Below are 13059 nucleotides of genomic sequence, written 5' to 3' on the forward strand. Positions count from 1 at the left end.
CTGCTCGGCCTCATCTCCCACTCCGTCTAGCAGTTCTCAGTGTGGTAAATAAAACTCCCTTTTTACAGCACCGTTGATCCTATTGATCTGTCACTTTCTACCACAAGCAGTTTCTGTTCACACAAGCTAGATCTCTCTCATACTGCATCTCATAACATGCCTAGTATATTCACTTGTGCTTCACAAAGTAGTTAGATTCCTCACTTGTACTGATCTGTGGATTCGTACAAATCTGGAACCAACTTCTTATCTATGAGTGAATGTCTTCGCACGATGAGGTCAATGTCTTCTAAACTGATTTATCTTCAAAATCTTCTGAGAATGCATATGACCTCTTCCCCTTCCCTCGCACCTTAATGCTGTCACAGGTACATGTCCGTGGGAGAATCCTTTGGTTCTCATAGTCTGCATTCATTTGCAGAATTCTACAGCATCACATAAATTCTCCTGAAGCCAGTTCCTGTTGGTCCAGCAAGAGAAAGCCTTTGAAGCTTGAAGCCTTTCAAGTTAAAGTTTATGGCTTCAGAGAAAGCAGCAAGGAAGGGGGGCAGACAACGTCGTGGCGGAACATCCAGAGATCTGCCTGATGAACTCGCAGAAATGTATAAGACAGATCCTGAAGAGGATTATAGTCAGCGCAAGACCCGAATCCAATGGATTCGACGCTATTGGGCAGAACAATGGTTCAAATACCGCTTCACAACCCAAGAGTATGCTGAGAAAAGTGCCATCAAAAGACCGTGGGGAGACATCTTATACAAGAACCTTCTACCCAGGTCCAGAGATGAAGCTATTGCCCAAAGCTTCTATCCATGCATGGTCCGTGGGCCACAGCCTGATGATGCACATCCGTCGTCACTACTCTGGTGTCGTGACGACAATCTGTTCAAGCGCAACTTCCAGTTTGCCCAAAACTCAGCGAAGCAGAACAAGAAGAAATTTGGGTTAGACTTCAACCCTGGTCCCTCAGCACCAAGGGCAGATGGCACACGAGCAGAACCCAATGTCATCGGTCCTATGCCAACCTTGAAGGCCTCATCACCTACATCTTGGTTCAAGGGACTGCAGTGAATGAGCCTGCGCTGACACTGAGTCTGATGACGCGCCTGCAGTGCCGAAGCCAAAGCAGTTGAAGAAGCCAAAAGCTTCAAAGCAGCCCCTTCACCAAAAATCTCAAGGGCGAAGCCATTGGCGAACTGCACCTCCTGAAGACAGTGTGCAGTCTGAAGACTTATCACGCGTCTCAAGGCACCAGAAGGCCAAGATGCCTCTGTCTCACACTGGCAAAGAGCTCACAGCTGCTGCCATTCTGCGCAACGACGACATTGATCTGTCAAGTGATGAAGATCTTGCAGATGACGCTCTTGAGCAACTCATCAAGAGCAAAGAAGAAGCAGAAATCTTCAATGATCTGCCTCTCTTTGATGTCACCATCATCCACAACTTCATTGACGAGTGGTTTGACACGCCAAACATCAGCTTTGAAGATCTGCAGCTACCCATTGGCCTCAGTGTCGCCTTCCAAGGCGCCATTGCTTCAGAACTTGCTATTGCCCAGCGCATTGTTGAACTGAAGCAGAAGATTGACTATGAAAAGGCTCAGTTCAAGAAGCATATGGCCAAGCTCAGCGTGCAAGAAGTGAAGAACTTCAAGACAATGATGCACGAGCTCAAGGAAGCCTTTGTGAAGAAGCGTGCAGAAGCTCAGGGTTCGCGTGAGCGCATGAAGACTCTGGCTGACAGATGTGTGCAAGCCTATAATGAGGCTGAGAAGCGCAAGGCACTTGGGCGTCCTGGCATCGACCCCAGGATGGCCGCAAAGAAGAAGAAGAAGCCTGCTACGGCTGAAACTGATGCACCAAGGCAAGAAGCAGTTCCGATTGTCTTCCCAACAAGAATGACTGGCTCGAAGCCAAAGAGCCGGTCAACAGCTTCAGAGCTCAAGAAGACAAGAACTGCTGAGGCTGAAGCCAGGAAGAGGAAACACTCTGAAGCCTCTCCTACTGCCCCCACCAAGAAAAAGAGAAAGACCAAGAAAGCTCGGGCTGCTCCCACAGAGCCCTTGATAGTTGAACCCATTTCTATGGTTCATCCTGACGCAGAACGTCAACTGACAGTTCATGAGCCTGCTTCCACAGAGGCTCCTGAAGCTGAAGACATTCCAGCAGCTGATCCCATCGCTGCTGAAGACATTGGTCATCATGACAATGTAGAAGATGATGCAGTCCTTCCTCAGTTAGAAAACAGCGAAACTCATCAGCATTGGTCGTCCACTGACGCCAATTGCACAGGATGCTTCATGGGCGGATCGCCCACAAGAGGAAGAAGACTATGAGGCCCAGCCCACTCCAACTCCACAGGCGTCGTCTGCGTTCCGCAGGCTTCGCAAAGGTCCAAGGCCTCAAGTCTCTGCTGAAGACATTCCGGCTGCATCAGCCGCAGAAGAAGAAGTACCACAAGATCCCACTCCCCTGCTCCACCAAGAAGCAGTTCTCCAGGAGAACGTGCCTGTGACCGACCCTCCAGCTAGTCAAGTGGAGGATGAAAATCTTGAGGCTGCCACAACCAACAACGAAGCTAATGTGGAGCCCTCCCCAGCAAAAGCTTCAGAAGACAGCGAAGCCACTGATCCCGCCACTTCTGTTCCTGAGTCTGCTGCCGGTCCCCAATTCAACTATCATGTTGAGCACAGGCCTCAGGTCCAGAAGCCAATCCCAAGACTGCCAAGGTTTCCAGGTCCTGCATCAGCACCTGGCTCCTTCAACATCAATGGCTTCAGGGCAGACAACACGTTCTTCAATAGCTCCAGGAACCCCTACTCAAGGGAAAGGATATCATCTGATCGGTTCTGGAGCTATCCTCAGCGAAGCTATTACTCTTGCATTCTTTACAACCAAGGTCGCATCTTCCCACACAAGCGCCTTGACGTTGAAGCTATAGCTGGTCTGCCCTGTCTAGAGAAGCGTTGGATTGCTTCAAGCAAGTGGGTCTGCTGCAGTTTGTTACTGATGAAGAGCATTGGAATGAAGAGCTTGCTGCACAATTCTATGCCACACTTCACATCAAAGGATACAACAGAGATCCGAAGACTTGGGTCCTGGAGTGGATGACCGGCAGTTCATCACGAAGCCAATGCATTTGATATCATTGAGCTCACTGGCCTGCCCACTCCTGGCGAATTCTTCGAGCAAGGCTGTCGGCTACACACTGAAGCTATTGAGAGCATCTTTCAGCGGCCAGAACCTAATATGAGTCAGATGCTCAGCATGATGAAGCCATTGCCCCAAGATGCTGCTTATCCCACAGAGTTCTTCGTTGAAGACCTTGAGTACCTGCCCAGAACCATCTATCACATCATCAGGCGAACTCTCTGGCCTATCAAAGGGCACTCTCCAAATGCCAAGCTTCAGGGTGCAATGAAGACTTTGGTCTTCTATATACTTCATGGCAAATGCTTCAATGCACAGGACTTCTTCATACGCCAACTTGCTGCATCAGGCATTGATCTGTTTGGTTTGAAGTTCTACGCCCCTTGGGTCATGCGGCTGATCAAGCTACACTCCGCCATCTCTTATCAGCCCTCAGCCCGCAACCATCGGATCTTCTTGCCTGACGTGGACATGTCTACTGAAGCCATATATTCTGAGCCTGCCAAGCAACCTCAAAGTCTTCAGAATGCAGAACATCAGAGTTTTACACAGAACGTTGAAGGCGTTGAAGCAGTTTCTCGGGTGTATCCTTTGGCTGGCACTACACGTGCACCACACCCTGCTTCCACTGAAGCCACTGACAGTGCCACTGCTTCAAGACCCAAGAAGCGCACTCGTGTTCTCAACGACCGAGAGCTTCTTGTGGCCCTACATCAGAAACAAGATAGGCATCATGACTGGCTGAAGCGTCAGATGAAAAGCCTCTTGGTGGATGTTAATCGCACTCGAAATCTTGCCACCAAGAATGCGTTCGTTGCCCATGAACCTGTCGCCGCACATGGAAAGGGCTAACGATGATGCTGTTCTGAAGCTGATCTTCAAGAGGATGGCTTCACTGAGAGATTCAAGTTTGACTTCCACACCTCCTCGAAGGGCTGTTGTCTGCTAGGAACTCCATCCCTTGAAGACTCTGAGTTCTCTTCCTCTGCTGCCACAGTCACTGCCAGAATTATTGAGGAAGAAGACGATGCTACTTCACCGCCACCTTTTAGCACCTCCAAGCTCTTCTGCACTGCCAAACAACACCAACACCCTGCTACTTCACCTACTCCTCATGGGAACGAGTAGAGGCTGTGACGTGTTGATCTTTCGGGGCCGGGCATGACCCAGAAAAGTGTGTCCGGACAAAGGGGATCAAGCATGTTGGGAAATGTGGTGCACCCCTGCAGGGAAGTTTATCTATTCGAATAGCCGTGTCCCTCGAAAAAAGGATGACCCAGAGTTATACCTTGACCTTATGACAACTAGAACCAGATACTTAATAAAATACACCCTTCCAAGTGCCAGATACAACCCTGTGATCGCTCTCTCACAGGGCGACGAGTGGAGGATCGCTGGGTAGGATTATGCTATACGATGATACTTGGTGAACTTACCATCTACTCTCTTCTACTTGCTGCAAGATGGAGGTTGCCAGAACCGTAGTCTTCGATAGGACTAGCTATCCCCCTCTTATTTCGGCATTCTGCAGTTCAGGCAACATATACTACCCCCTTTCATTGATACCAATGCATATGTAGTGTAGCTCCTTGCTTGCGAGTACTTTGGATGAGTACTCACGGTTGCTTTGCTCCCTCTTTTCCCCCCTTCTATACCCGATTATTGAGACCAGACGACGGAGTCCACGAGGCAGATGCCACCGTCGATGATGACTCCTACTACACTAGAGGTGCCTACTACTACGTGCAGGCCGCTGGCGATGACCAGGAGTAGTTTAGGAGGATCCCAGCCAGGAGGCATGTGCCTCTTTCGATCTGTATCCCTAGTTTGTGCTAGCCTTCTTAAGGCAAACTTATTTAACTTATGTCTGTACTCAGATATTGTTGCTTATGCTGACTCGTCTATGATTGAGCTCTTGTATTCGAGCCCTCGAGGCCCCTGGCTTGTAATATGATGCTTGTATGACTTATTTTATGTGTAGAGTTGTGTTGTGATATCTTCCCGTGAGTCCCTGATCTTGATCGTACACGTTTGCGTGTATGATTAGTGTACGATTGAATAGGGGGCGTCACAAGTTGGTATCAGAGCCGACTGCCTGTAGGAATCCCCCTTCCACACTCCTTGGCCGAAGTCGAGTCTAGACATTACCAAGTTTTTACTAACATGGTTGTGCGGCTTACGGGCCCTGGTCGCCATTGGATGGTATTAGGATATTTTATTCCTTGACCTATACTCTGGGATTCTGATCTCTCTTCTATTCGGGTTAAAAGAATTTACTAATTTAACTCTAGGTTCTCGTAACTACTTCCCGGAGAGCCCCTTATTACAGATATCGCCTTCTACACCAGAAGATTGTGAAGATGCTATTCGATGTTTTTCCGAGACACTTATACCTATCGCCTTTGCAAAATCTTTACCACTGTTAAATCCTTATGGATAACTACTTATGCTTGTCATTCATACCTTTGTTCCCAGTTGCCCTTGTTATTACTTGATACACTTAAAAATTCCCGATATTTCGAGAAACCGTTGTGCCTACTGCTTTGCAGCTCTTTTCTACATTATTACCCCCACGAACAATTCCTCGCACTTATCCGGGATACATCCATCCCCAGTTGTTCAAGTGTTTCACACAATTCTTCGAAATACTATCCTATCTTTTGAGAATCCTTTGCAGCCTATGGCTCTTGAAATTCTTGCTTGCTTGCATTATGATTAAACCCATAAGTCTGGTAATCGCATTGGCATCCTTTTTCATTTTCATTTTGAGTCTGTTGATTCAATATGTTGCGAATGCTCGCAATCCTCAGTCAGAATCTGATTAAGACAGAACGCAAGCGGAACGACAAACAAAATGGTCCTAACCGGCTACAAGAGAGTGACACAATACGTCGCCAACGCCAATGCAAAAAAAACAGGCGCACCAGATCAAAGAGGGCGGAAACAACACGAGCCAGCCCGCCAAGGCGAACAACTCCCCTTGCCGACGAGCACCAAGACGGACGCCACTCGAAAAGCGGGACCACACAGCAACCCAACGCCAAAACACAAAACAAACAAGCACAACGGAAAGCCGAAGCAAAAAAAAGCACCGGCACCGAGAGACCACACCCAAAACCAACACGACAACCACAGAAGCCGGAGCCATAGTCACAAAACCCGCGCAGCCAGCAAAAACAGTGCACGACGAAAGATCCAAGCACAGCGAAAAGAACCGGCTGAGAGCAAACAGCGAGACCCAACCGAGAACGCAAGGCCAGGCAAGAAAGAGCGGGAACGGACGGGCAATAGATAGCCCGCCAAGAACCAGCGTTAAAGGAGACAGTCCCGTCAGCCAAGCATTTAAAGATGTAACGAGCGCCCAGCAGCGCACGAGCCCAACAAGTGAAACGCAACGTGGCGAAACCAGACCATAGCCTGAAACCGTACCAGAAGCCTCCCACGGACTCGGCGGGCTGCCCGATCGACACCCACACCACGCAATAATTAGAAGGCGAGTAGCGCAGAGAACGGAAGAGGCAACAGCGCAGCCCAGGAAAAAACAACTAAACAAAGAAACGGAAAGGGTAGGCCGAAGCAGCACATGAGCCCCCTCACGCCCGTCAGCGATAGAGCCCAAAGCAGGCGCATCGGACCGCAATGGGGAACAGCCCCCGCAAAATGAGAAAAAGCTCAGCGCCACACTCAAACCAACAGGATGCAAACTACACCTAATACAAAGACCAGAGCCCCGGTGAAGACAAGAATTCATTCCTGCCGGCTCAGATGTCATTTTAAACCGGAGCTGGATCTCGACCAGTCAAATTGCCATCGATTCTACCCCTAAGCCACTCGACTTATCCATCCTTAATCAGAGTGTTTGATTCTGATCCCTTGTCTTGGAATTCATAATTCCTTCGCCTTTGAGCTTGAGTTAGTCAGTTGTTTCTATATTCTGATCTCCTTGCATTATTTCTTCCTCTGCTTGAGTACCGATGCTCACATCAGATCCCTTGTGGACCACCAGACCCTTTGTCGGATTAATCCGACAACGTCCTTCATATTCAATAAACTTATGAGCCTTTCCTCGGATACATAATACCTTTGGTAAATTGTATCCTCTTATTTCTCAAGCATGCTCTACTATCGAGCTTGTCTTATTTATTCTTGAAATTGATGGTATATGCTCCTAAGATGCCCCGATGGCTTGAACCTATGCTTTACCCAAACCGTATGAACCAGAAAGTTTTCGCGAGTCATACTCTTTTGTTGCTTCTGTAAGTGCATCTAGTGCCACCCCTAGTTAGTTTTGGAGTATTGACGACAAACCTAGTTGAGGGACTAATGTGTTTGTGAGAATTATAGGATAACACAGGTAGAAGTCCCTCATGATTCGGTTTTACTACCAGAGATGACCCCTAAAAATGTATGAAGACATTGAAGTCAAAGGTGGTATATGAAGATATTCACATTGAAGACTATGACAAGAGAAGACACGATATGAAGCCTATGGAGCTCGAAGACTTAGATCTTTCGTAGTTCTTTTTCTTTTGTGTTGAGTCATAGGAACCACCGTACTGTTAAGTGGGGTCCAAGAGAACCAGTCAGAATGACTGAAGTGATGCCTAAACCAAAACCTATGTCTTCGAGTGAAGACTATGAGAGCGAATCTTGTCCAGAGTCGGACAAGTCAGCTTTGCTTGTAGCCCAAGTAAAGTTGCCGTGTGAGTTTGAAATCTGACCGTTGGAACACGTGTCAGTTCCTTAGTGACCCAGGGTCATTTCAGACAAATCAGGTCGGGTTTGCCAAGTGGCTATAAATAGCCCACCCCCTACAACCATAAACGGTTGGCTGCTCAGATTTTAGAGTACGGCTTTTGTCGTTTGAGAGCCCACCTCAAAGACTTTGAGAGAGAATTCCTTGCGAGGATAAAGCCCTAACCACCCAGAGCCAAAGAGAATTAGGCATCACTTAAGTCTTCTTGTCTGTGTGATCTAAAGACTTATTACACTTGAGGACTATGCATCCTCCAGCCGGTTAGGCGTCGTGTTCTGAGCATCCAAGAGACATTGTGGATTGCCGGTGAACGAAGTCTGTGAAGGTTTGGGAGTCTACCTTGAAGACTTACCAGAGTGATTGGGTGAGGTCTGTGTGACCTTAGCTCAAGGGGAATACGGTGAGGAACTGGGTGTCCTGAGCTGCGTGTTAGGACTGGTGTCCGGGACTGTGTGTCCTAAGGTTTAAATACCTAGCCGCTCAACCAGACGTACAGTTGTCACAGCAACTGGAACTGGTCCAACAATCATTGTCTTCAACGAGTCACTGTTTCATCTTCACTTCACTTACTTACTGTGTTCTCCTGTGAAGTCCATTGTATGTTTGCTTTATCATTTGTCTTCACTGAGTGACTGCGTGTTCTGTTTGGCTTCACAATATCTTCCTACCTGATCCTTACTACCTAGCTGCTATTAGTCTTTGTGCTTTCACTTCATTGAATACTTGACTATGGTTTGCCTAGTTGTAGTCTACCTTCCGCTGCATTGGTTTATAGGTTTAATTTTATCATTTGTCTTCAAAACTCCCATGTTCTGAAGACTTTCAATAAAAATCGCCTATTCACCCCCCCTCTAGTCGATATAACGCACTTTCAGCTTCACCAAATAAAATTTCAACACTACAACTTTTTCGAAAACGAGAAGTGAATGAAAGGTTATGCATTGCAGAAGTGGGAGTTGACCCTGAACCTTTGTGTTCATGCCCACGGACACGTTGTGGAACTTATCATGAAAGGTTCTTGCAAGAATATTTAATCATTTGAATAATTCTTCCGGTATCATAAATTGGATCCCTTGGAGTTATGGTTCTGACCATGCTAACCTTATTCAATATATCTGAAAGGAAACCATTCCATTGCCTCGTCTATTCTGACAAGATTAAATTATTTGCTATCGCAAGTCTACGATATAGATCATTTTCTATTCCGGTCTACCTTCGTGTTTGATCTCTGATATCTCGAGAATATCACCAAACTACATAACTACTTATGAGTCTTCACCTAGTATTGCTTCTTGCCCATTTCAGATTTCCCCTGGGTTCTGAGTTGTTAGTCACTCGAGAACACCGGTGAGTGAATTGATTCTGCACTCCAATTCAATAACTCTTGAATAATTTTCATTGCTTACGAGTTTAATAATCCTTCAAGTCCTTCCTTGCCTGTTTGGCTATATCATTATTGTGATGATTTTAACTGTACTGCCTGGTCCTTATTCCTATAGCACCACTTTCGATGATGAGCTAAGCTTACGTCGATTTACTCGTCTTATCGTCCCACCTCGAACATCAAGCTTGATTCCGAGTTGGTGTTCTATCCGTGAAAACAATAATCTTTCGATGCATCAGTCCTTTTGCTTGATGCAGAAGTTGTTTGATTGCTTCTTCACGGAGCCTCTCGACAAAATTTGTCGTGATCATCATCATCAAAATTTTGACTATCAATCGAATTTTTGATGATAAGTTCCATCCTTGTCCCTTGGTAATTTGAGTTACCATCGACAACATCCTTACCTTTCTTTCATCACAAACTTGCTCAGGTTATGGATGCAACTTGCTATCCACCTTGTATTATGTTCTACCTTGGAGTATTACCATCTTTTATGTCAAGAATGTTGTTAGAATTTCACCACCTCTTAAAAAATTCTTGATATAGTAATACTTATCCCCATCTCCATTCATTTCTTGGTCTCCATGTTGTTTCTAACTGGAATACCGACAAATGGGTTGTGATGTGTAAAATTTGGTACTTCTAGCAACCAAACCAGGGCAACAATCAGAATCACTTTGCTACACTCAACCAGTTCCTTGCTAACCAGCCAAAGACCTTCAGCAATTGTGTTGAGGCAACTGATGCTGATGATTGGCTCGTGGACTTATGCAAGCATTTCGAGTGCAGTAACGTCAGGCCTGACGACTTTGTCAAGTTCGCTTCCTTCCAACTCAAAGACCAAGCTGCAGAATGGTTTCAGCAGTACAAAGATTCCAGAGGAGGCCGTGTGATTACCTGGGATGAATTCCGTCAAGACTTCAAAGCTCATCATATTCCTCATAGCGTGGTCGAAAGCAAGCGTGAGGAATTCCGCAACCTGAAGCAAGGCTCTATGTCTGTCTATGAGTACAACAAGATGTTTCAGAAGCTCGCCCGTTTTTCTAAGCAAGACGTCGCTGACGAGAAGAGCATGATATACCAGTTCAGGGGTGGTCTCAGAGAAGAAATCCAGCTAGCTCTTGTTCTCTTTGAGCCCATCAGGTACGATGAGTTTTACAACATGGCATTGAAGCAAGAGGCTGCTCAACTGAAGTGCGATGCTTCCAAGAAGCGAGTCAGAGATGCTACTCCTTCCTCAACTCAGGTGGCTAAGCAGCAAAAGTATTGGCTTCCTCCTCCATTCCGTTAGTCGTATCAGCAGAAGAGCCAAAGGTGGCAGTGGATTCTTCCCACCACCAACCCTGGCTTTTCAGACAAGACTTCGTCTCAGCTCCAAGATTCGAGTGCTCCGTATCACCGTCCGCTTTCAGAGTCACGTGCAACAAGTGCAACAGAAGGGTCACTATGCCAACAAATGCTCAATCAGAGGCGTCTCCCTCCTCCTCCTCCTGTGAGATCGGCAAGTACAGCTGTGGTCAAGCATAACCCCAAGCACGCCAAGGTCAATTTGATGAATGCAGCTCAGGCAGAGGACTCATCAAATGTCATCATGGGTAACCTTCCTGTTAACGATATTCCAGCTAAAGTTCTTTTTATCACTGGTGCATCGCATTGTTTCATCTCAAGACCATTTGCATCTAAGCATGAGTTGGCTTTTTTAAGTTTTGCCTAGACCGATAGCAGTTGTCTCTCCCGGTAGGCACATGAATGCTAACTCCATTGTTCCGGATGTTACTATCACTTTGGGTGACTACAAGTTTCTGTCTTCTCCTACGGTTCTTGGTGACTCGGATATTGATCTTATTCTCGGAATGGATTGGCTTTCTAAGCACAAGGCTCAGCTTGATTGTGCAGCCAGGCAGATTCAATTGACTCATTTGTCTGAGGATGTAATTGTCTTTGCCGCTCGTGATGATACCATCCGTCTATTTTCTCTCAATGAGAAGGGTGAACTGGATGCCATCTCGCAAATTCCAGTCGTTTGCGAATATCAAGACGTCTTTCCAGAAGAGCTTCAAGGAATGCCTCCGCACCGGCCTGTTGAATTCGTCATCAATCTTGAACCTGGCATGGAACCGGTTTGCAAGCATCCTTACAAGCTTGGACCTGAAGAGTTGAAGGAGCTGAAGAAGCAACTCGATATTCAAGAACGAATGGGTCTCATCCGACCTAGTTCTTCCCCATGGGGTTGTGGAGTACTTTTTGGAAGAAGAAGGATGGAACGGACCGACTTTGTGTTGACTACCGTCCATTGAACAAGAAGACTATCAAGAACAAGTACCCACTTCCCAACATCAATGAGCTGTTCGAACAACTCAAAGGTGCCCAAGTATTCTCCAAGCTTGATCTCCGTATGGGTTATCACCAGATTCGAATCCGTGAGCAAGATATTCCCAAGACGGCTTTCAGAACAAGCTATGGTTCATATGAATACACTGTCATGTCTTTTGGCCTCGTCAACGCTCCTCCGACTTTCTCTCGCATGATGAACTTCATCTTCAACGCCTACACAAATGACTTTGTCTTGGTCTATCTCGACGACATTCTGGTCTTTTCGAAGAACAAGGAAGATCATGCCAAGCACTTGCGTTTGGTGCTCGATAAGCTCAGGGAACATCAGTTCTATGCCAAGTTCTCAAAGTGCGAGTTTTGGCTCGATGAGGTTCTCTATCTTGGTATCATCTCTGCCAAGGGCATTAGCGGTGAATCCTGAGAAGGTGTCTGCAATTGTGAATTGGGAACCACCTCAGAACGTGAAGCAACTCCGCAGCTTCCTGGTCTCGCAAGCTACTAGTCGAAGGTTCGTTGAGAACTTTTCAAAGATCGCGAAGCCTCTTTCAAACCTTCTCCAGAAGCACGTCAAGTACGTTTGGTCTCCGGAATGTGACATCGCTTTCAACACTTTGAAAGAGAAATTGGTCACTGCTCCAGTTCTGACTCCTCCTGATGAATCCAAACCGTTCGAGGTCTTCTGCGATGCCTCTCTTCAAGGTCTTGGTGCAGTGTTGATGCAAGAGAAGAAAGTTGTGGCTTATACCTCTCGCCAGTTGAAGCCCAACGAGAAGAACTACCCCACTCATGACATCGAGTTGGCGGTAGTTGTGCATGCTATTTTGACTTGGAGACATCTTTTATTGGGAAGAAAAGTGGACATCTTCACTGACCACAAGAGTCTCAAGTACATCTTCACTCAGCCTAATCTCAACCTCAGGCAGACTCGTTGGGTCAAAATGATTCAAGAGTATAATCCGAGTATCGAGTATACTCCAGGCAAGGCCAATGTGATTGCTGACGCTTTGAGCAGGAAGGCGTACTGCAACAGTCTGATTCTCAAGCCTTACCAACCTGAGCTTTGTGAAGCTTTCCGCAAACTCAATTTGCAAGTTGTTCCTCAAGGTTTCCTCGCCAACCTTCAAGTCTCTCCTACTTTGGAAGACCAGATTCGTGAGGATCAACTTCTTGATGCTATGGTGAAGAAGGTCAAGATTGGGATTGCCAAGAGTCAACCCAAGTACAAGTGCTACCGCCTTGATGACAAGGATACTCTCTTCTTCGAGGATCGTATTGTTGTGCCCAAAGGTGACCTTCGTAAAGTTATCATGAACGAGGCGCACAATTCACTCATCTCCATCCACCCTGGGAGTACGAAGATGTATCAGGACCTCAAGCAGGCTTATTGGTGGACTCGAATGAAGCGCGAGATTGCTCAGTTCATGAATGAATGTGAT

Source organism: Triticum urartu, chromosome 1, assembly GCF_003073215.2.
Source record: "Triticum urartu cultivar G1812 chromosome 1, Tu2.1, whole genome shotgun sequence".
Taxonomy (NCBI): Eukaryota; Viridiplantae; Streptophyta; class Magnoliopsida; order Poales; family Poaceae; genus Triticum; species Triticum urartu.